This window comes from Cuculus canorus, chromosome 3, assembly GCF_017976375.1.
Source record: "Cuculus canorus isolate bCucCan1 chromosome 3, bCucCan1.pri, whole genome shotgun sequence".
Lineage (NCBI taxonomy): Eukaryota > Metazoa > Chordata > Aves > Cuculiformes > Cuculidae > Cuculus > Cuculus canorus.
Window position 1 is genome coordinate 70,389,919 of NC_071403.1, and position 25,098 is coordinate 70,415,016.

Below are 25,098 nucleotides of genomic sequence, written 5' to 3' on the forward strand. Positions count from 1 at the left end.
TTCAGCTGTCATGAGCTTCTCCTCCTCAGAGTTCAAAGCCAGAAGATACCACTAGATCATTTAATTAAATGTTTGTGGCAGGCTATTCCATTAAGTTCACTGAGCCAGCAGCAGTTTGTCTGGAAGAGCCTTTCACAGACTGCCCTGTTTGAAAATGCTGGCACATGGATAGCTGACACCTCCCATGGTTATCCTGCTGCCCCATAGATCGATTTAATGATTTTGTTTCCATAACGTTAATTGCAAGCTGGACATGAAACTGCAGTCTTCATTTCAATAGACTGGACAAACAAAATAACAGATGGTAAACAGCTAAATAGAACATTACCGCTGAATTTGATCAGCCAAACTTATTTCCTGTATAATCCCCTGTATTCAAAAGCCATCCTAGGCCAGATGCACACTGGGCAAGCACTGCCAGGACCACTAGAATTCTCCCTTAACCAGTTCTGCTTTCAAGAGAAACTAATCAATTGAAGAGAGTAACCTACAGATACTAAATGCACCAGACACAGCAGTACCCTGCTCCCCACGCTGTGAGGCTAACGCATTGCCCTCTAAGAGTCTAAAGGACATAATCCATTACTGATGCCGTCCGTACCTCACCCTTCTGCCTTGTTCACACTCTTCATCTAGATAACATATCAGGAATAGGCTACAAGTCCTTAAGAAGGGACCATTTTGTACAGTCGTTAAAGTGGTACCATTTTAAGTGTCCCTTCGATTCCAAAAAAGTAACTTCCTTTTCTCATGACAGCCACATTCACTGTATAATTTTTCTCAATTCCAGAACAGCCATATTTGTCTCCAGTCAAACTATTTGTAATTCAAAGGATTAAACAGTGACCAAGCCGGGAAATTCAGTTTGCCTGGTTTATCAAGGGACTTTCTGAGCACGCATCAAATTCACAAGAACTTGGCCGTACAGTTATGAGTGCAGAGACACGAACATAAACCAGGACTGCAAAGGCAAACACAGCACTGAGTTTTTGCTCAAGGTTCCTACTTGGCTGAACAAACACTTACTAGCACAAATGGGTACTTAGATGTACTTTAATGCAAGCTATGAATTCACACCATGCACATGGAAATGCATAAGTACACCTAAATTGAAAGTGAGCTGCAATACACATCACAATTCCCAGATGGAAAACTCTCTTCACTTTAGAAAGGGGAACTAAGTCAGCGTTGCTGCAGTCGAGGAACAGCGGCTTTCTCTCAGTATTTGCAAGCTCCTGTGACACAAAAGCCCTAAGCCAAGGCAGGGAAGATCTCTTGGGTTATACTGTGGTGGGAAGAGCTATGGGGGTACGAGTTTTTTTGGCATTATTTTACTTCAAGATTATTTTGGATTTCAGTTTTCAGTTCTTACTTCTTTTCAAGTACCCCAAATTGGCTTCAGACATAGCTATTTGTCCAGCTAGGAGAAATCACACCATTAGTGACATGGAGAGAGCCTACAGAAGAACTCAGCTCAATCTCTTTACAAAATAAGCACCTTTTTTCATAAAGGATGTACAAGTTCATTCATGAAATTTCCAGCCCTAGGAGATCGCTCTGCTCACAAGCAGGAGTGGTATGTACACTTCTAACAGAAAGAAAAGCAAGCAACGTTCTGTGTTCAAGGGTCTCCGTTGGGTTGCTTAAGGAGAGGAAACAGCAAGTTACAGAAAAAGCAGTATGAGTTCACATGAATCCAAGATATTACCAGTGTGTAGATCAAAACTGAATTGACCTCTGCAGGCAATTTTACATCCAGTATTTAAGCTTTATTTTCCAACAAATGAATCATTTAGATTTTAAATAATTTGTTTCACTAGGGAGATCACACGCTTTTTCAAAAGAGTCAGGTCTTTTAAATCAAGCAGTTTATCTGAACCCTGGAAGTGGACGAGGAGGGGAGAGAAAAAGAGGAGCAGCCTTAATTCACTGTGAGGAGCATTTGGATAGTTTGGTGATCACATCATACAAACTTTAATGGAATAAGATATTCCAAGAATTGCTGCCTAGATCTTCAAGGGTTTACAATGCTTCAAATGTACTGAATTGTTACATTAAACTTTAACAGCACTAGAAGAACATAATATTGCAGATGTTTGTACAGAAGAAGTAAGCCCCATCTCACAGGTACTAGAAGAACCCCAAGAGTCTTAGTTTTTCTCCCTTGTAAGAACAGTGATATTGTAGAGGTTTGCCCATGTCCAAGCATTCGGTCAGAACAGACATACTAACAGTAAATAAAACCTTTGTGGATTCCAAAGCACTTGTTTTAAGGATAGCAATGACTATAGGTTGGTGAAGGACTCTGATGTTCTATCAGCCTTTAACATCTCTCACACTGGATGGTATTCCTGTTTGTCCAATAAACAGGAATTGGTCATGCGAGTTAGGATCCAGAGAAGAGCTAACTGTACCACTGTAGAAGATGCCAGGTAGCATCCCAGGGAAAGAGTTACAGAGAAGTCTATACCCCATGGAAAGAGCATACATCAGCACGAACCAACAGCTGTGAGTCAGGAGCTATGAAACTGCAACAAACTCCCTCACTGACCTCCTGTCAGTACAAAACCTCTAGAACCATCCATAGACATCTGCTAACTTAAACCACCCTGCTCTCCACCACCTCTTCCCTCACACAGTACAGCTCTGATTAGCATCCGTTTTCTCTGGAAGAGAATTCCTTGCTTCCCGTCTTTACCCATGGGCTAAAAAAGAAGTCAGAGCAAAGAGGGCATCTGTCCCTGTGGAGAAGAGATTGCAATGTCCAAGCATTGGACAAACAACAAATACATACCTTTAGAAAATCATGTCACATTGGGCAGGAAAAAGCTACCTACTTGTCTGAAAACAGAAAAAAAAGAAAAAAAAAAAAAAAGCCCAAACTCTGGACTTAAAAAGGAATCAAGAAGGAAATGAGTCATAGGGAAATTTTCAGGGAAATTTCACATGAAGAGGAAACCCACGAGCAATTTAATAAAATTTTCCATGCTCAGTCATCCCCTCCTTTCTTTCCCAGAGGCTTGATGGAAGAGAATAGGCCTCAAAATACTTCTATTTATCCTGTTATTAGAGGGAGAACACAACAGAGAACAGACCACAGCACGCCCCAACACCCTGAAACTTTGTCTGCTGCATCTACTTATTCATAGAATAAAAAAATGCATTGCATCAAGAACTGGCACCTATGAGCATTGAAAATTTATGAATCAGAATGCCAAAAAACCCCCAACATATTAAATAATCATACCACTTCCAGTTTTCAGACATGCTCTCAGGAAAGGAAGGGTTTCTTTCTTCTTTCTTGTCCTACATCTAACAGGCATGTGGAAAATTCCAAAGCATGTTCTTCTCATGGCTATGTTCTCAATCAGCTGGAAAGCAAATGTGTCAGTGTCCCAGTAAGGTCATTTGGACTGATAGCTTCAAGTGCCTCCCTAGTACACTAACTCAGCCTTCTGACTTTGCTCCTGCACTGCAGAAACCAAACCTTGGGACTGTTCAGATGCAGAAAGGGAAGAAAGATCCCTATAAATGAGAAGAGATGCTCAACAACCCTACTATCAGTCAGCTTTACTTAACCAAATTATTGTTCTTCCTCTGTAAATATCTTACGTCATCACTTAAAGAAATAAAACAAGCTGCTTTGCGGTTCCAGGACAACACATTGTTTTATGGAGAACACAATTGTTTGTAAGGACAGACAAAACACCAGCTGGAAGCTCTGAAGGACACTGATCTTCCCAGCTTCTCAGTAGGCTGAAGCACAGTGCTCTGCTCAATAAATTTACCTGCACATGCACTTACAGCCTTTGCAGCTTCTAACCAGCACTCAGTTTCCGTTTGGATTCTGAACAGGGCTCAAGAAAGGGCTTCTTCAAAAAAAGTTCACCACAAAGAGTATGTAGGGTAATCTGTTTGAATGAATTCAGATCAAGAAAAAATGAGTCCTCACGCAAAACATTTTTTTTCCAAGAGGCTCATAAAGGGATTCTGCTACTGAAATGACATTGTGTTTGCCTCTAGAACAAGTGTGGTTTTCCAGGAGTCTTCCAATGAGACACAGCCCGGACTCGATGAATCAACATTTCCCACTTCTGCACTCTCCAAAATAAACAGAAACTGTATTAGCAATCAAAACAGAAGCAGAAGCACAGGAACTGAGAAGCTCTTTTCTTACACAGACATGTCCCTCAGATTCCAGACTGTCTCAGTTTGGGTGGCTGTTCCCTCTGGTTTGGCAATTCCAGTCTGACAGTTATTGATCTGGAAATACTTCATAGACACTTGCCCTTTGGAGGACGGTCATAGTTAGCATCCTCAAAAAACACCTTAGGAAGGTCAAAAGTCCAGCCGTGACTCGCAAGTGTAGGAATGGTTTCAAGGAATCCGTTAGCTCTCCGAATGTCTCCTGGCACAGTTCATACACAGCCATTGTATGACACCAATTGGTTGTGTGGATCTCACAGATCAAGGCAGCAATCTCTCAGCGTGAATGCACTGACTCGAGACAGAAGCTGCAGCCAGCCACCAGTATTCAATGAGCTGAAGAACTGATGCTGTGAACCCTGCCAATGCCTGCCACATGCATCTGGTAAAGAGGAAACCTAAACAGCTCTTCCGTAGCTCCAGATACCATCCTGATACCATGATTGCTCTAAAAACCTGCTTCCCGCCCCTCTTGCCGGCATTCAGTCTTAGTTCCTGATCCTGCTTCTCAGCAGTGGTCTCTGGCCCTTCAGACTTGTCCTGCCAGCACAGACTTGGTTTCTCATCCAACCACTGGTCTGCTTTTACTGATCCCTGGATCTCACAGCCTACCATGCTCCCTTCACCCTATGTACTGCTTCTAATTGTGTCTCTAAAGCTGGAGGAGAAACAAGCTGGCTGGGATCACGCTTTCTGGAGCCTGCATCTCCTGGATATCTAGTCCTGCGTAAGAGTATTTCACTCCAGTCTGTCCTACACTATGGAATCTATACTCTCATGCCTCCGTTAAGATTCCTCACCATCAAGTTAAACAAGAACAGCTAGCATTGACCCAGCAAGATACCCTAGAAACAGGAATAACAACTGGAGGTCAACAAGGACCATGAGTTGTTGCAGAATTCCTTGCAACCCTAACAGATAAGGAACAGTCAGGTAGAAAATGTACCCTTTCCAATACTTGTTCAGTAGCATTTCTGTTACTGCATCTACTCTGAATTAGATCAGAGGCTGAGAGAGTCTGGTTTATTTTGTGGATTTTGGGGCAAGTTTTGTTATTATTCTGGGACAGGGAAGGAAAGGAACATTTACAAAATCCTGGCAAGAAGTGACAACACCCATTTTCCTTTGTTATTTTGGTCCTTGTTGCTGATAGTTTTGGATTTTCATTCTGGAAAAAGGAGAAAGATGAGGAATTTGTCTGAAGGAGCGTTTGGTGGGCTGCTTGCCCTCAGAAAACTGGGATATTGCCCAGGCTGAAGAAAAAAAGGATTCCATAAACTCAGATCTGACTTGTGTTTCACAGAACAACATTTATGGAGAATGAATACTTACAGTGTCTTGACCTAGGAGACTTTGTTATCCTGTTGAGGAAAGAAATGGCCAGACAAATGGCCAGTGGGAAAAGCACACAAGTTGCCACACTGAGTCAGCAGTAGCCTACCCAGCCATCATAGCTGACCCTGTCTTGAACAGTGTACTTCATTACAAGGACCAGGAAGAAGTCTGCAGCAGGCAGTGATAGCAAGTTTATTCTCTGTTAACATTTACCTTAAGTCGTAAAGTGCATGGGCTTACGTCCTTCTCCACATCACTCACTCATTAGCAGTTTGATCTTGTCTCCTGTATAAACAGATTTAAACCCTTTGTTCTATCAGCACTCTTTAAAGCCTTCTTTCACCATTGCTGAGCACCCAGACCCACAAAGGAAAGACAATTTGCCCACTGGAGCAAGAAGTGTACAAATCCCACTCCAGTTCCCCTCAGTTGTCCAGAGCAGGCAGTGCATCGGAAGTGAGGCAATGAAAAGCCTGACACATTCTTAACAGCAAGAAATCAGTGATTCCCATCACCACCCTCCTGGTATCTTTAAAGCAAAATTAATAAGTCGAAACTCTGCACCTTGTTCTAACGAAAAATTCCTATTTTAGGGAATAATTTATCAGAAAGCACTGTCAACTGTGAACAGCACCTCAGATCACGTAAGACAACTAAAAGGCTTTAGGGAACACAACACTAAAGAGGAAGAAAGCAGCAAGGAGAGAATTAGAACTTATGTCTGGGGTTTGTTCGGGCAGTTACAGAGCAAGGGATGCTCCTGAGAAGTCATCCTGCCAAGCCAGGAAGATCTTGCTGAGCCAGCCAACCAGCCAAAGGTACCAGCTGCTAAGACTTCATCAGCCTTTAACTGCTGGAAGAAGTTCCCATTCTGCTGCAGGAACAGCAGGATAGGTGCTGGGAAAAGAAGGACAGAGCCATATTAACAGGCACTGCTGGCACAGCCTTTGGAGAACAGCAGGAGCTGCCGGCGTAGCAAGCAGAACCCAACAGTCCTGTAAAAAGATCAACTCTCCAGTGACTCCTTGTACAAAATGATTTGTAATCCCACTAACACCGCAGGGGTGTAAAGAAAGGAAAGACAGGAGCCAATTGGAGGAGTCCAATCTAACAACAACAACAACAACAATGCATTCCCACTGTCTGCATTATTTGTAGCGTAATTTATTCATCACCATACCAGAGTACGAAATGTCTGTGCAATCACTTCAGAACACAGAGGCTTTCTTCCCCTCCAGAATATGAAGAGTGTCAGAACCACAACCAACAATCACTATTTCATACAATAACAATGCAGTGGTATGATTCACTTGCATTAACTCTGACTAAATATGTCATTACCTTCAAATAGAAAATGCAGCTAATAACTTCAAAACCAAAAATAGAGATATGCAATGTGAATCCTGCGTGACTTACTCTTAATTTGAATACATTATGCTGTCTTTCAAATGTTTGTGTAGGTGCTTATCAGATTTGCTGTTTGTTTTTCACTTGTTTGCTTTATTTTTCCTTCACTTACCAAGATAACGCCTAGTCACAGAAAAGCATTTCTAGAATGTTATATAAAGAGGACTGCATCACCACATTGCTACAGTAACCCTGCTGAGATGAGATGTGGACACTGTTGTAGCTGAAGAAAATTTGCAGAGGAGATGAGAATGAAACACAGTGGAGCAAATATGCAAATAAACTCTTCTTAATGAAAGGAAGAAGTACGAAAAGTCTTCTAAAAATGCCAGCCAGGGGAACTCAATAAAGGTCAGGACACTAAGAAAAAGAGAAGTTAATCAAAGATTTTCTGTATTTACAGTATTTTGTTCCACAATTCGGTCTGAGGTACTCCAGGTCATTTTAAATAAGTGACCTTTCTCACAAATATTCCTGTTCATTATCCCACAAGTCCCACACTTTGTGTGAAGAAGCCAAGCAAAGCTGTTGATGTGCAAATTGTTTGAATCTACACCTTGTGGGACAGTAGTGTCAGACTCCAAACCTACTACTTCGGCACTAGAACTTCACCATCAGGATCACTTGTCAGTGCTTTTCCACAACCCAAGATAAACAAGAGGTGGGGAACAACCCCAGAATTCTCTTCACAGACCTTAAACAGCCTTTAATGTTACCATTTCCACCACTGGCACATGAAAATAGGTGAGGCAAATATTTTTATGTCAATAAAAATGTTTCATTTAACAACAAAGCACACATCAAGAAGGTCAATTAAAACGCACTGGCACATTTTGGAGGCACTGAATTGAAAGCTGCTCCAAACTTGTGAAAATAAACAAGCATTTCAAGAAGGGAGAGATTTCGTTACAAACATGACAAGCAAGTTTCCGTCACCTAAAAGAAAATCACTTTTTAACTGTTTTCTTTAAAACTGTCTCTCTCAAAATGAAAGGAAAATCAAGAGTGAGAGAAACTGTTTCTGATACTATATAAGCTCTTGAAACCTTTTCTTTTTCTGTGGCTTAACAACCACATTTTCCTGTGTTTAAAGTGCTTCTCTCCCTTGTTATCGAGCAGAACCATTATACAAGGAGAAAGGGCCTACAGCATAACAAGTGCTTCTGTCCTTCCTCCTGCAGAAAGAACACCATTTTCCTGTGGTGGCTCAGTTACAACATGCATTTAAATTGCTCTAACAGCAACTAGAACTGCCGCTTCAGTTATCAATTCACACGCTTCCAAAGACTTAAATCAGGAAAGGAACCTTGCCTCCCAAATGACTCCCCTTACCCTACAACTCCCATTAAATGAAGCATTTGCCTCTTCTGAAGCAGATGAGAGCTTTAAAGGAATAAATAAGGTATCTGTTATTTAAAGAAGACTCATCTTCCCCTGTAAATCACCTATGGGTGATCCCTAACCAATAAAGACTGTGTAACATTTGCACACCAGAATCACACAGCATGGGTGAGGTCTGAAAGGATCTCTGGAGGCCATCTGCTCCAACCCTCCTGCTCAAACGGGACCACCTACAGCCAGTTCCCAGAACTGCACCTAGGCAGCTTGTAAGCATCTCCAAGGAAGACTTCATAACCTCCTTGGGCAACTTGTGCCAGGGCTCACTGATCCTCCCAGTAAAACAGGGGGGTCTGATGGGTTTCAGCTTGTGCCCATGGCCTTTGGTCCCAGCCCCTGGACACCACAGAGAAAAGCCTGGTTCTGTCCTCTTTGCACCCTCCCTTTGGGTATTGACATACACCAATGAGATCCCCCTCTCTGCCTTCTCCAGGCTGAACAGTCCAAGCTCTTTCAGCCTTTTCTCACGTCTGATGATCCAGTCCCTTCACTGTCCTTCTGGCCCTTCACTGGACTCTCTCCAGTATGTCCAGTACATGTTTCTGCAGGGTTTCAACCCTAAATATTTCTGGAAGCATCCTTATTAGCATCCCCAAGTGCAGCATTCCCTGCTGCAAAGGGGTTCTACAAGAAGGTGAGCTTGCGGCCCTTCAAGGTCAGCATGAGAGGTTCCAGCTTTAACTACCAGAGTAATTCCTTCAGTCCCAGTCCTAGCTCAAACCAGAATAATTAGGGTTGACTTTTAGGAAAACTCTGAATTATGCAAACACTTCTGAAAACACCTCTTTGTCAGCTGCAAAAAGAAGAGATTATAAAGTCACTTAAAAAGTCACTACTCCACAAATCAGCACATTTTCAGACAGTTTAAATTTCATGAAGCAAGTAATTATGCTTATAGCGTTGTTTTCCAAGGCTGAGAGGAAGAACTAGTGAGGGATTAAAAGATAAAACATGAAGACCAAGACAATAAAGATGATACTTTCATACCAATAATTGCAAAAAATAAATGCGAGGGGAGAACAGGTGAAACTGTTTCCAACTTTAAAGCTTTTTATAGTGTGCATAAGGTGTCAGTAGATCTGTGATAGCATGGCCTAACACAATAGTTCAAACCACTTTAGGGAAAAGTGATTTGAAAAGAAAATATAGCCCAAAACAAAACAATTCACTGATCTTCCAATGTTTCTCTCACTCTCTCCCAACATTTTGGTAAGAGGACCCAATATCAGACATTGAGGCAGACCAGAAGAACCGGAGGGTTCCTTTCACTTACTTACACTAAGACATTACTTTCTCATAGTGCTTTCTAGAGCAATTTGCAGCAATCTGCAGTATGCCAAAAGGATACAACAGACAAACAGAAGGAGAAGTTATTTGATAAGCCTTTCTTATCAAATAAAGTGTAAGAAATAAAGTAGAGGAAGCTGTTCTGGTAAACCCAGCATAAGTGTCCTGGTATTGCTTCAGGCTTCAGCTTGGCAGCTGCCACAGACAGGTCTTACCTTGAAAACACACACAGCACAAAGACACTCAGATCAACCATTGTCTGCATCTCAAAATGGTAAAAAACTGGAAACTTTGAAGGAGTTTGGAAATGGAAAAGCATCAACGCAACTCTAATAAACAGAACAAAGGAAAATGTGCAAAACTAGCTTTACACAAGGTTGCTCTTACAGGATTCTCTACTAAACATACAACGAAGGTGCAGAGATAACGAGCTTATGACTTCTACTGGTGGCATTTTCAGTATTTTTCAGGAAATCGGAAATTTAAAGTGAACTAAAACCTCTAACAGCATATATCTATAAGCCTTTTTTACTGGTAACAGATCCCTGCATCAGCCACAATGGAAAAATGTAACAATTTCCTGATACTTCACTGAAATTCCTAGACCGAACTACAACAAAAATAAATAATAATCCCTTTTAGAAGGAATATCAGAAAAGGATTCTCCTCCAGTTTTCAGGAACACTGGGGATTCAAAATATTTCAGAATGGCTGGCTGCCATTCAACACCACATGGCTAATGGAACTCATCTATCTGTTGTCCCAAAACACTTAATGTAGGGAAATCATTTCTCTTCAGAGCTTTCCATCTCCAGCTTCTATAGTCAGACAAAGAAATTAAGCAGATAGATGGAACATTGCATCCAGATATATCATAACTGACCCTTTTAAACTGAAGGTAATTTTTTCTATGCTTTAAGAACCAGCTCAACTCAGCTGCAAGATGCCAAATTAAAGAACATCCACAATCTTTTGGTAAAGTTGTTATATATTTTGATAACACAATTTAGTCATTTCCATTATGCAAGACTGATAACAGAAACACACGTAGTAATAGATCTTCCTCCACCCTGAAATTCTTACTTTAAAAGTGCATGGGATATTATTTCTCACTGGCAGGGAATTAAGGACATTAATTGTAACATGTAATTAGGTATATCCGTAAAGACAACTACTGTGTCCTCAATCGACAGCTGAAGAACAGATTTAACTAAGGTAAACTAGGATAAAACGAACTCATCACTTCACACCTCATTTAAAATGCATCTCTCCAAGCCACCCACTTGTAAGGATGTCCTTCACTAAGTAAGCTTTGTTTTGTTTTCAAGATCACAAGAGGAGTAAGAAATATTCAGATCAAATAACTTCAAGTTCATCTTTAGGCTTCCCTTCACTGTGAAAGCCAGCAAATATTGGGCAAATCTGTCTACAACCAATTAGACAGTAAAAGTCAATCAATGGACAGTGGTTCAGTATTAATGTCTGAGATGAAAGGCATCGGATCAACATCTGTCATCTTGACTGCGGAGGCATCAGACTGAGACTGAAGGAAACAGTCCTAGATGGTCAATACCATTGTCACAAGCATTGCTATGAAGGAAATCTCAAAATCTGAGCTGACAGATGAGAAAAGACTGTTTCCCTCTTCCTTCTCCTCAGAACAGTAACAACATGCTCAGTCGTGCACAGTAAATACACAAGAACTTTGTCACTGGACAAAAGCATGATTTAATTGAGAAACACAAAGTAGGATCTGTGTAATACAAACAGCAGAATCATGTCTGATTGTTAATTGCTTTATAGAAATAACCTGGAATACTGATGGATATTTTTCTAGCTCTGACACAGTTAGTGCTCCTATACTGTATTCAGGAACACAGTCTCATTACTGGTCTCCGGAGGCAGCACTGGTCTTCGGTACCTCTCATTTTGCATAGGATAAACCAGATTGCCAGTAAAGCACAGTCTGATATAAAGTGATCCTGTAGAAGGCTAACACACCTTCTCTTATTCCAGCCTGAAAATCAGCTAGGTCAGATATAGCATCTTTGGAACACAGGGGAGGAAGAGCATCACCTTGTGCCACCCACAGCACAAGGACAGTTTGCTGCATTCGCAGCTTAAAGTCCGAGGTGCTTAGCACCGGCCAGCACCCCGCCATCACTATGCTCAGACACACGGGCTACTGAAGCTGCAAAGTCAAACACAAAGAAACTATAGAACACCAGGATCAAGGCTGTTCCTCCCTGGATGATTGGCTTGTGTTTTCAAATGGGAGCACCCAACACACACGCTCTGACAGCAGGGTTAACAGGGAAAAATCACTTTAGGTTTCTTTTACCCCTTCTCAGAGTGCAGTGCTAAAATTAGCCCAAATTAAAATCAAAGGACAAAACACCCTTTTTATTTTTCCTTTTCCCTTTGTATTACACTCATTATACCACCACCTGAAATTGTTGCATGTCAGTAACAGATTCTAGTTACATCTTTACAGCTCCAAATCCACAGCACAAAGTACATGAGTTGCATCTGCCTGACCTGGAAGGTTTCCAGGCTTGTTTCCTTCACAGTATTTGTCACCTTGCAGTACATCACAAGCACAGGTAACTGATGCCATCAGCTTCAGTTGCAGCTGTGAAAGCTTTGCATTCTTGATTTTATAAGTGTCCAGCCTGAAACTGTACTGTTCAATAGAAGAACCACAGTGTTGTTATTATTAACAATGTTACACATCTTGCTTATCAATTAAAAAGCAAAATCCAAGTCTTGAGTGCGGCACTGAACTGACAAAGCATTCAGACGATCACTATCAGTCCTTTGTTCAGTTCAGAATACAACGTCAAGCATGTGCAACAAGTAACATGAGTTTTACAGCCCACATTTCTTAAATCTTTAAGGCATTCCTAAAATACAGATCTCGCAAAACAGCTATTTTTTTAAGGGGAAAAAAAGGTAATGTGTTAATGGAATTACAGTCTGTCAATTCAAATGTGGAGATGTGGGTGACTTGAAAAAAAAAACGTACCACGTGGTACCTCCGTTTCTGTTTGTATTTTAATGAAATCTGAGATCACAAGCCAAATGTAGAGAGCGCTTTGGGGAACAGCTGCTTATTTCAATAGCAATCACATACCTTGAGAAAGGTAACTTCAAGGAACAAAAGAAAACACGCTGATTTTCATGCATTTCCAGAAAATAATTGTAATGAAAAGTAGGACATCTGAAGCAGAGAAAGACACAACATTCCTATACATGATATTTAGGTTTTTCCGATATCAAAACCTCAACATTTAGGAAGATCGCATAACCATAACATCTCAGCATCCCCTTCAGTCTCTGTACCCAAATTAAGAACTAATGGGAGCGTTGCTTGGAAAGGAAAGAGGTGTAACTGTCCTGTGTGTGCTATGTGGTAGATCCGACAGCATCAACAGATTAAATGGAAAAGAGCAAAGTGGTAATTAAACCCCAAGCTTATGTTACAAACTGTCACAGTAAATCTGCACATTCAGTGTGCAACTCCTTACAGCCAGCAGGCTGGACTGGATTAAAGGAAGAGCAAATCCTACCATAATCAGTGTTTCACATGCCTGATCCATGTATCTTTTTATGTGCACTTCACTATTTTCCTCTACAGAAGCAGAAAAATGCCTCCTAGGGCTATTAATTTCTCATAAAAGAACTGATTTTCAACTGAAAACATTAATCTGAAAATCCTAAAGCATAACCCATTTTCTTTTTTAAACAAATTCTTTCCCCAAAGAAGAATCAACAAAAGCAAGCTTTTAGAATTTGAAGTCAATAAAGTATAGTGACTCCCAGTCTTTCTTTCTTGTGTTTTTTAGTTACATTGTGGTCAGAAGAAAACGTCTTTATTCTATATTAGGGAACAACTTACTAAGCCACCTTCGTCCAGAAAAAAAAATAAATTGGTAGCTTTTATCAATGTTTGCATTTAGAAGAGGCTTATATAGAACTGCCCTAGCCTTCTTCCAGTGCAAAAATAGTTAAAATGTTTTAATCAATCCACTTTTCCTTGAGAAATATTTCTTTTACAATGTTTTTAATATAACTCAACATTGGCTGCATCTTTCTTGACAACTGGTATTTCCTTAACAGCGAATGTCTCAAATGGCTTACGTACAACATTCTTTCTAAAATTCATTTCCTTTCTGTGTAAGAAGTTAATACACCAGGAAAAAAAAAAAAAAAAAAAAAAAAACAGAAATATTTCATGCCATGTGGGATAAAACAGTTCTAGAGCTTTGCTTTAAATTATCCCAATAATGTTTTCGTAGAAATATTAATGTGGCTGGAGGTTAACATTTGGAAAAAGGAAAAATACTTGCCCACAGCTTTGCTTCTCTCCAGATCTCATTCCAACATGAACTGTGTTTTTCTGCCTCACTCCTCAGCACATGCCTGGGGGAAATCTGACCACTCTTAGCAAGGTTCAGCTTAGGGGAGAGATGTTAGGAAGAAAACAATCACCTAGTTAAGAACAAGAGACTGATGGTTCCTTTTCAAACAGATCCCAAAGCAGAAATGAGAGTTCTGCATAACTGCACTCTGAATATTAACATCACTTGAGGCACTGACACTGGCAGAACAGCATCCTGTAATCTTTCCTGAAGAAGAACAGGCGCTGGAGTCACGCAGAAGATGCAGCTCCTAAGGGTGGGTCACTCCTCCGTACCTACACGAAAACTCAAGTCCTTAAGAGCTGGCAGACTTGGACCAGTTTCATGCAGAAGAACTAAGGCCCCACATGCAAAAAGCCGGGAAAGTGTACCTTTACAGGATATTGAGGCCAATCAGAGGCATTTGCTCTGCAGGCTGTACCACGCAATCCCTGTCAAGGCTGTAAGCGTTTTGCTAAATGGCTGGTGAGCTATGGCAGTGACAGCAGTTTTCAAGTGACAAAGAAATGCCTGCTGTTGATTCCGCTTCCCACCTGCCATGGTATACACATTCATTAAAACATTATTCTTCTGCCAAATTCAATCACTTCAGCACTACTGAAAACTGTCATTCTAAGACACCCTGCAGCCTGTGGAGCTCCGAGTACAAGAAGATTTTGCAGCCACTGTTTTCCATTTCTGGATATCTCCTGGTCAAGATGTCATTTCATGATGCTCACAGCAAACTTCATCACCTATGTTACTACTGCACATCAGCGAATATGTCCACTGAAATGCACAGCTACCAGAGGGTTTCCCTGTGTTTTAAGGTTTGCTTATTTCACATTCATGAATAAATTACATGTTTCCAAACTTCAGCAATGAAGGAGAGGGGAATGTGATCCCTCCTTCTTCCTAACGTGCAAACTCCTGTTAGCATTCTGCTCACAGCACTGACACCTTTGATTGGAATGGAGCCTCATTCTCCATGCCCAACACTTATAGAATAAAGTTAGGCAAGTAGTCTTTATAAAAATGACTGTTCTAAGTACATTTTGCTTTACGTTTACCTGTCAAATAATGGAGTATCCCTTCTGTAACGAATATCAGACCCGTGCAAGCACTGGAAATAGTAGATAACTGTCATGATTTTATTTAAAACTTAGTATTCAAGTGGAAATTTAAACCCAATGTTCCTAAGAAAAGAACAGACTTCTCCCAGCAAAGCCATAATGTCAAGAGAGACAACCTCTGTCATTGTCAATGACAGAAATGGATGAGTGCAAACACTTGTAAATCAGAGGGACGCACAAGTACTTATCTAAGGAAGCTCCAGTGCAACATCAGTCCAATTCACAGAGAAACCACAAAATGTAACAAGACTGGTCCTTCCCTAAAACGGTCTATCCTGAAAGTTGAGAAGGATCACATGCACCCAGGACATTATGTTCCATCTTCCTAGATGGCTTGCAATTATTTAAGAGAGATTAAACCAAACCAAACACCCCTTTTCCAAACACAAAACGCACACCAGTTCCCAGGGCATTAATTGTTTCCACTATCTGATGATGAATCATACACAATTAGGTCACTGGCAGTGCATCATCTGTACTTGTCCCAAGAATAAACCAACTGCCCTGGGCAAGAGACCTTGAAAGGAATGGCTAAAACAGTTCTAAGGGAATTCACTAGCTGAACTCACAGATTACACAGTGCTTTCATACTGAAGAAGGAAGACCTGATGAGAGTAACTGCCTGTGCAGGAGGCTGGAGGAAATGATCAGCCTTACCATACCAGGCTCTGCAACAGACTGGCTCAACAACCTTGTCATAAGTGCATTCCCTCACACTTTCTGAGATGTTGCACTCAAGAGGCTTTCTATGAGTGGAGTGTTAAATAAAAAAAAAGACAGACCCCCAAGAGAGATTTCACAGGTAAGCATTGCTTCTACTGGCTTTGCTCTGAGAAATTTCTGGTGTTTCTTGGCTTTGTTAAAGGACTGAGTGATGACTTCCTTGGAGTACATGGTCCAGCGCTATCTAAAAGACATACACAGCAGCACTAGGATCAAGCTCCAGGTCCCAACCACAGCTGGAATGCTGGAAGCCCATCTGCAGTTTGGTTCACTGTGAAAGGTTAATTTTCACAGATCTGTGTGTGGTAACTACTTGCCTTCTGGCTTTATTCTACCACAGGAGTTAAAAGCTGATTTTCAATGACCACAGAACATGTAACTGTTATTCAGTGATCCAACATTTGAGAAATTCCCACTGGGCCACACAAATTCTGGGTGAGAGTTAGTCCTGTTTAGGGGAAGAACAGTAGGGTGAAATTAAAAAGTGTTCTATTTGAGTTTCTTAAAAGTAAAAGCACAAGCTGCAGAATGTAGAGAAATGAAGCTTTCCTAGTCACTGGCACATTTGCTGTTACTTAGCCTTACTATGTCCCTCCCTGGAAGTGTTCAAGGCCAGGCTGGATGGGGCCTTCAGCAGCCCGATATAGTGGGAGGTGTCACTGCCCATGGCAGGGGGGTTGGAACTACATGTTCTTTAAGGTCCCTTCTAACTCAAACCATTCTATGGTTCTATGAAATAAATTGTTAAACACTTCAAAATCATTTATCAGCTTAAAAGCATTATCTTCTGCATACATTTTTTTACACAAGTAAAATCCCATTAGGAGACCATACTTTTTTAAAATATGGCTTACGCTAATTTTAAACATGGTTGGAAAAGTTTGGCCTACACTGATTAAAATCTATATTTAAATGAAAGGAAAATTTAACCACAAAAACTGCACTCATTTTAGAACAACAAGCGTATCACTGCCAAAGCACTGTCCTAACTTTAGATTGCTGTCTGACTACACAGTGTAATTATGAGAAACAAAAATGGATTTCTAAGTGTTTCAAGATGAAACATTTGGGTAATTTGCAAGATACACAATTATCTTCTGAATTCAAACACACAACGCTGGTACTGATCCAAGCAAATGCAGGCTGCTTGTGTGAAGACTGGGGAATCAATGTCACAAATCGATACCAACACTAGGTAAGAGTAACCATAATGAAACCTAGGAGCAAAGCTACCAAGTGATATGCAATTAATCACAGAGACATAAAGAATCTTCTTTGAGGGAAAAAAGTTTTGAATCTTTTATCTGATGCCTCTGTCACTCCAGGAGCTGACCAAGCTGCACAGCAGATTCTCAGCACTTTCACCACTGTTCAAACTGCACCCGTGGCCACGGAGGTGTTTCACACAGGCTCTCATGCATAGGAATACAGACACAACTTTACCTTCAAACAGCAGTGAGGATCTTCCTAAGGGCTGTGATGGCTCACCAGCATGGTTGCTGTTACTCTGCCACTAACCTTTGTATCTGGGTGGAGTCACTGTGATACTGACCATGCAAAGGTTAAAAGGAAAGAAATATGACCACCCTCTACCCTCAGACCTGCACATTTGTTTCAGTATATCCACTATGGATTCCAGTTACTTTGAACAGTAAGTTAGATCTGGATTCTCGACAATCATCACCAGAGTGATGCCAGAAACGGGATTTCAGGAAATCAAAGCAACTCCATTCCTGTTTAAATCATGAATGTGTGTACTTGTCTGTTAATGTGCTGCCTGCTAGTCTTTGTCTTGGAGGCCCTATCCCTGAAAACACTCGATGCCAGGCTGGATGGAACTCTGAGCAATCCAGTTCAGATGTCCCTGCTCCTAGAGGAGGGTTCAATTGGTTGACCTTCACGATCCTTTCCAATCCAAACCATTCCATGATTCTATGATTTACCAAGGGAAATCAGTGGCTTGTTTGTGTTTTAGTTCTTGTTCTCCCATAAAGGCTTTGGTCTTTGCTTGTCTTTTGACTCTTCTGATGACCACCAGCTCTGTCGTTTCACAGTCTATCATTCATATATCAAAGCACCCAGGGACTGTCAGCCTGGGGACACAGAAGTTCAGAGGAACAATTCCATTATTCACACAGTTTTTCATTCAGTTTTTATAAAAGACTACAGCATTTTTAAGAAAAAATAACTCTCTTTCTACAAGCAGTGTGTGGCGATCCACAAAACTGCTTCACACAGGCTCACTAGGCAGTCTCTTCTTTTCACTTTCACGACATCTCTGCAGCTGTTATCAAAAGAGAAGAGTAATAGGTGCAGATTTCTTTCCACAGGAAGATACACTGGATGCCATAAAAGCAGCAAACCCATCACAAACTTCACAGAATCACAGAATCACAAGGTTGGAAAGGACCCATTGGATCATCAAGTCCAACCATTCCTAACACTCCCTAAACCATGTCCCTAAGCACTTCATCCACTCGTTCCTTAAACACCTCCAGGGAAGGCGACTCGACCACCTCCCTGGGCAGCCTGTTCCAGTACCCAATGACTCTTACTGTGAAGAATTTTTTTCTGATATCCAACCTGAACCTCCCCTGACGGAGCTTCAGGTCATTCCCTCTTGTCCTGTCCCCTGTCACCTGGGAGAAGAGGCCAGCTCCCTCCTCTCCACAACCTCCTTTCAGGTAGTTGTAGAGAGTAATAAGGTCTCCCCTCAGCCTCCTCTTCTCCAGGCTAAACAACCCCAGCTCTCTCAGCCGCTCCTCATAAGACTTGTTCTCCAGCCCCCTCACCAGCTTTGTTGCTCTTCTCTGGACACGCTCCAGAGCCTCAACATCCTTCTTGTGGTGAGGGGCCCAGAACTGAACACAGTACTCAAGGTGCGGTCTCACCAGTGCTGAGTACAGAGGGAGAATCACCTCCCTGGACCTGCTGGTCACACCGTTTCTGATACAAGCCAAAATGCCGTTGGCCTTCTTGGCCACCTGGGCACACTGCTGGCTCATGTTCAGTCGGCTGTCAACCAGCACCCCCAGGTCCTTCTCTTCCGTGCAGCTCTCCAGCCATTCTTCCCCCAGTCTGTAGCGCTGCATAGGGTTGTTGTGCCCCAAGTGCAGGACCCGGCATTTGGCCTTGTTAAACCTCATCCCATTGGTCTCGGCCCAGCAGTCCAGCCTGTTCAGATCCCTTTGCAGAGCCTCCCTACCCTCCAGCAGATCGACACTTCCTCCCAGCTTAGTGTCATCTGCAAACTTGCTAAGGGTGCACTCGATGCCTTCATCCAGGTCATTGATAAAGACATTGAACAGAGCTGGACCCAGTACTGAGCCCTGAGGAACTCCACTTGTGACTGGCCTCCAGCTGGAGTTAACTCCGTTGACCACCACTCTCTGGGCCCGGCCATCCAACCAGTTTTCAACCCAGGAGAGTGTGCGCCTGTCCAGGCCAGAGGCTGACAGTTTCTGCAGCAGAATGCTGTGAGAAACTGTGTCAAAGGCTTTACTGAAGTCCAAGAAGACTACATCCACAGCCTTTCCCCCATCCAGTAGTAGAGTGATTTTGTCATAGAAGGTGATCAGGTTAGTTTGGCAAGATCTGCCTTTTGTAAACCCATGTTGACTGGGCTGATCACCCAAACTTGGTGAGAAAGCATGTGAGATTAAGCAATACCTTTCAGAACCACTGGAAGGAAAGCAGTACCTGTTCCCTTGATACCTAAAATCACATAAATAGCAGGTATTACCCCAAATGATGCCTCCCAAGCCCCTCAGGAGTCATGGGAGTTTAACAGATGCAAAAATTTCAAAAGCACGTCTAAAGGCAGCAAGCTGAAAAAAGTTTTGTTTTCAAGGAATCCTTGAGGGGGAAAAAATCACAACAACAAAAACCAAACAACCAAATTAAGCCTGCTGTCAGATTGAAGTCTACATCTCAAGAAGTCTGCTAACATTGTGCTCGCATCTCCCTGTGCCCTGCAGCAGCAGGGACTTTGAAATGCAGAACCATCTTTCGGGAGCAATTTACTTTTCGGTAAAAGGTTGGAAAGATAGGAAAGTTCCTTAACAGACTGACACTCCCTTCACTCTTGCCACATATTCCCTACACATGGCTGACACTTTTTAAACCAAACTCTCCAGAAGTTTTAAGTGCAGTCCTTATTTTCGGAATGACCAATCTGAGATTCGGTTTTTCGAGGTCACTTCACATTATACTTAACCCACGGAGCTGGTGCAGGAGAATAAACAGCTTCCACTTACACAGGCTCAAACGCTCATTCGAATAGCTTCCAACTGACAGCAAGCTATTCCCACAAATCTGTTAGATCCATTGCCTCTGCAAACCTCCAACCACTCAGTCCACTACAGAGAGAGCAGCAGCAGCCCACAGACAGGGACAATGAAGGAGTGAGACCACGCTCTCTAGCCACAGCCCAAGCAACAAACTGCATCTCCACACTGCTGAATCGCACCTTGGTTTGCTGAGCAGGTGGAGGGTGCACCTGCCAGGAATGGCTCACAGGCAGACTTTTACATAGTGCTATAAAATATGACTACAAAGCCAACATTTCATTTCTGAGTTCAAGACATACTTTAGCTTTGCTCCTTTTTTAATCCTAGTTGCCCTGTTTGTAAAGTAAGAAGGTAAAAAAGCCCATCTGTTGATCTCTCTGTACTAGAGCGGAACATTTACACCCAAGGAACATTAAAATATTGCTGTGTAAGTGCTCTGCTCCCGGTAAGTCCAGGGGTCCAAAGGCAGCAAGTAGGCTTCAAAACGAGAGGCAGCCAGTGTGAATTAAGTCAGACAGGGCAACACTCTGCAATCAATATGCAAAATACACTGCCTGTTATTGGGCACAAACCACTCTGCACGTGGTGTAAGTGGGAATTAGAAGAGTCTGGTGACTCCCAGGGACCATGCTGTGGTGAGCACATACAAGGACGAATGTGAGGCTGCTTAACTCCAGTATTTGTCACTGGGATGATACACAAGGGAATGGCATGGATATGTGCCAGTGGAGGGTTAGGTTAGATATTAGGGAAAGGTTCCTCACTCAAGAGGGTGGCGGAGCACTGCAACAGGCTCCCCAGGGAAGCACTCACGGCACCAAGTCTGACAATATTCAAAAATCATTTGGTCAATGCCCTCAGACACGCAGTGTGAATGCCAGGATTGTCCTGTGCAGGGACAGGAGTTGGACTCGATGATCGTTGTGGGTCTCTTTCAGCTCAGGTCATTCTGTGATTCCGTGGCACAGATTCCTATGGCCACATCTGTGCTCAGGACAGGCTGGCTGTTGAACACCACACGCCTGGCTCTGACACGTGTCCTGCATTCCTCACACAAGAGACCACTCTGGTCAAAGTACAGCTCTGCCAGAGTGCAAATCCTTCTAGGACAGCAGCACTGCTGGTACCACCGGGAAAGGTGATGGCAGGAAACACATTTAGAACCCTCTGACTCTGCGTGTGCAGGGCATGGTGAGGGACACAGACACAATGACCCCCACACAGAAGTGACATACACACACAAATACATGCACACGCACACATGCATGCACAAAAAGAGACATGCACACAGACACAGACATGCAGACACGTGGACACACACGCAGAGACACACGCACAGAGACACACAGAACAGACATATACATGCAGATACGCAGACGCGCGCACACACACAGATACACAGACACACGCAGACACACTGACAGCCAGACAGACACAGGCACAGATACACAGACAGACAGAACACAGTCAGACACATGCAAGCACACACACGCAGACAGACAGAGACACACACAGACAGAACACACGCAGATACACACACACGCGAACACACACAGACAGAAAACACACGTGCGTGCACATGCACACCCTCTCACACATACACACACGCAGGCAGACACACACGCAGCCCCGCTGTCGCTCACGCCCCGTACCCCGGGGCGGTCCCGGCCGCTCTCCCCGCCCGGCGGTGCCCGGGGAGCGGGGGGCGCAGGGGCCCCCAGCAGGCCGCGGCTCGGCCCGTCTCGCCCGCGCTCACCTGAGCCGGGGGGGAGGCGGGCGAGGAGGAGGAGGAGGAGGTGAAGGAGAAGAGGAGGAGGGTCCGGTCCCGCCCCGCTCAGGGAGCCGCCGCCCCGCGGAGCGCGGCCCCGTCCCGCCGCCGCAGGGCCGCCGCCATCGCCCCGGCAGCCACGGCCCCAGCGCTTCCGGCTCCGCGCGGCGCGGGCTTAAAGGGACAGCGCCGAGCACGGACAGACCGACAGGCGCAGACACAGACAGACAGACACAGGGAGACAGACGGACAGACGGACACACAGACACAGACACACACACACAGACGCAGAGGCACAGACAGATAGACAGACAGACACACACACACACACACACAGAGACACAGACACAGACACAGAGGCAGACAGACACACAGAGAGACACACACAGACACACACACACACCCAGGCAGGCAGGCACAGAGACACACAGATGGACACACAGATGCAGACACACACACACAGACACACGGATGCACAGACAAACCCAGACGGGCACAGACACAAACACACAGACACACAGGCAAGCACGGACCCACAGACAGAAACACAGACACACAGACAGGCAGTCAGAGAGACACACAGACACAAACACACACTCACACACCCTCTTTACACACCCATGCACTCACAACCTGACACACGCACCCTCCTTAAACACACACCCCTCTCACATGCACCCACCCACTCCCCTCCCCAAACACCCACCCACCCTCCTTACACACCCATACACCCATGCCGTATATGTGCTCCCTCCTCACATCCACACCCTCTCCTAACACACACCCCACACACCCACCCACACCCCCTCCTTACACACCCATACATCCGCACCCCCTCCTCACACCCACACACCCTCACACTCACACCCACACTCCCCCTTACATCCAGACTCACTGCCCTTGGCTCCTCTCTCTGAAAAGCCGGGGTGCCCCATGGGTCCCATCTGGGAGCTCAGACCCTGGCTCACCCCAAAACAAGATTTCAGCCAGGGTTTTTGGTGTCCGCGAGACCATGTTCTGGTGGGACTGTTTTGCTCCCCTGGGGCAGCTGTGAAAGAGAGTGGCTGGGGCACGTGGAAAGGAAAAGTGCTCGGCTTAGTTTAGTTATTAGCTAAAAACGGACAACGATTCTTTATCCCAACAGTGCTGCACGAAATGGAAAACCCTGTTGCTGTTAACCATGGGTTTCATCACACAACAGCCTGTTGAGTGCAAGAGAAGTGGAAAAGGGCCATGGCACCATTTCCACAGCCCTGAGGAGATGTTTTCTCCTGATGTTCTCTGAAACTGGCTACATTTTCAGCTTTTATTGCTCCATGCTGTACTGCCGAGGCAGTTAACCTTTTCATACTCTTCCAACTTCTATGTTTTTATGAAGCAAACAAACCTAGTGAAACCCCCAATCCAAGAAGGAAAACTCCAAGAGGTCTTTAAGTAAAGTTTTACTCTTGTGTAAAACCAAAGTGAGTCCATGCCTGGCTGACTGGAACTGTTGGATTAGGACCAAAGCGGCCTGGGCTTTTTATGACCCCACAACAATTTCACATGCACAGGTGAACATGTGCCTTTGCAAAACTCCTGCAAAGCACAAATACCAGGGTAAAACCTAGTCCCGTATGTCTTTCAGGGATACATTGCCCCACAGCCACTCCCTAGTGGGATCCCTCTTTTACGCTACAGTTAGTTTGGAAGCTCTTCTGAGGTGCCTACAACTAATCAATGAAAATTCATTGCCTTATGTACCTGTGCAAAACTGAAGCAGGCCCAAGCCATCTGCAGGGATGGAATCTGCAGTAGTCCTCTTGGTGTAAGCCTGGAAGGGTAAATGAGAAGTTGTCTCCAAATAATTGAGCTGCAGTTGTACAGGAAGGTGAGAGAGGCAAGACTGTGGTCATATTTGTGGATGGCTTTTGGTACTTGTAATACACGGAAGTCACAGCTCGTTTCATCAGTTTTGTTAAGTGATAACAGGAAAGAATGTGTGTGGTAACATGTCTCCCAGGTTGAAGCTCTCTATATGGAAGAAATTAATGCGAAAATAGATTAGTAAAACATTGAAGATGATTTTGTAGCTAAGTAAGGCTCTTTCATGCTCCAGTGTGTACCTCTAAGCACTAAAATGCAGGGTAGAAACTTCCTGCAGCCTACTCTGCCATTTCTAGGGTGAGCCTGGACAAATCGCTTCATTCTCCTATCCGTGTAGTAGGAATAACAACAGTTTCTCCCTGCTGAGATAGTAATCAAAGTGTGTAATTTGATTAGAAAACATGAAACACTACAGCTCTCCTTCTTACCATGCCACCACCTGGCTGTATAAACTTCCAGTTAAGATATTTTACTTACAAGTGTGGGGAAAATGATTTGCTAAGATAGACTGTAACAAGTAATTGTGTTCCTGTTTTCCTTAAGGACCTCAAAGCAATTTTGTGCTCTTTGTAGAGAGATCATTTTCTCTACCACATTAACATGCAGCTGACTGGAAAAGAACATGACATCTTTTCCAGCCACTCAGCACGGCACTCTATTAGAAAACACAAAGGAGAGTTTAATTTTCAGTTGCAGTTGCACAAGTGAAGTAGATAAGCCCCTCGTGCTTTACAGTCATTTATGGAACACTGGCCTTGCATGAGGTGAGTTAGCGTAACCATTTTGTTAGAAAGCAAAAGCTCTGCTCAATAAAAATACAGGCATTCACAATGCCCTTACAGTATTTGGGAAAGTGGAAAGTACAATTCCTACAGCCAAAGACAACAGTGAGGGGAAGAAAAGAATGTTCAGTATTCAGCAAAAAGGAAGAATCCGGCTGACTGGAAATGTTCGTTCATTTCAGAAGGCTTTGTTAAAATAATGTTAAGGTACTGGCTTTACCTCCACAGAAATAAAGCCATTGGAGGCTAAAGTCAAACTTTCAACATGTTTGAAATAAAATAATATAGGTTTAATTTAGCCACAAAGCCATTCCTGTGGGGAGAGCTGGAAGCAGCCAGGCCTGATTACCAACAAACATGCTCCCTGTATCCCACCTCCATCCTCACTGCATTGATTTCATCTTCTCCTTCCACCTCGCAGACCACAAGTCCACGGTGCAAGAAGTGGTTGGTGCGAGCTGGCCAGTGAGTATCAGCTGCCAAGGGAAACAATAATGTTTGCTC

General features: G+C 43.4%; 1 protein-coding gene across 1 annotated transcript in view; it reads right to left on the minus strand.

Annotated features, from left to right (window-relative positions):
• LCLAT1 (lysocardiolipin acyltransferase 1) overlaps nt 1-22,105 on the minus strand; it is a 108,917-nt gene extending 86,812 nt beyond the window's left edge. Inside the window, exon 1 of the mRNA XM_054064168.1 lies at nt 21,935-22,105. The gene's annotated coding sequence lies outside the window, so the exon portion shown is untranslated. The remainder of the gene's footprint in view (nt 1-21,934) is intronic.
• Nucleotides 22,106-25,098: the final 2,993 nt, after the last annotated feature.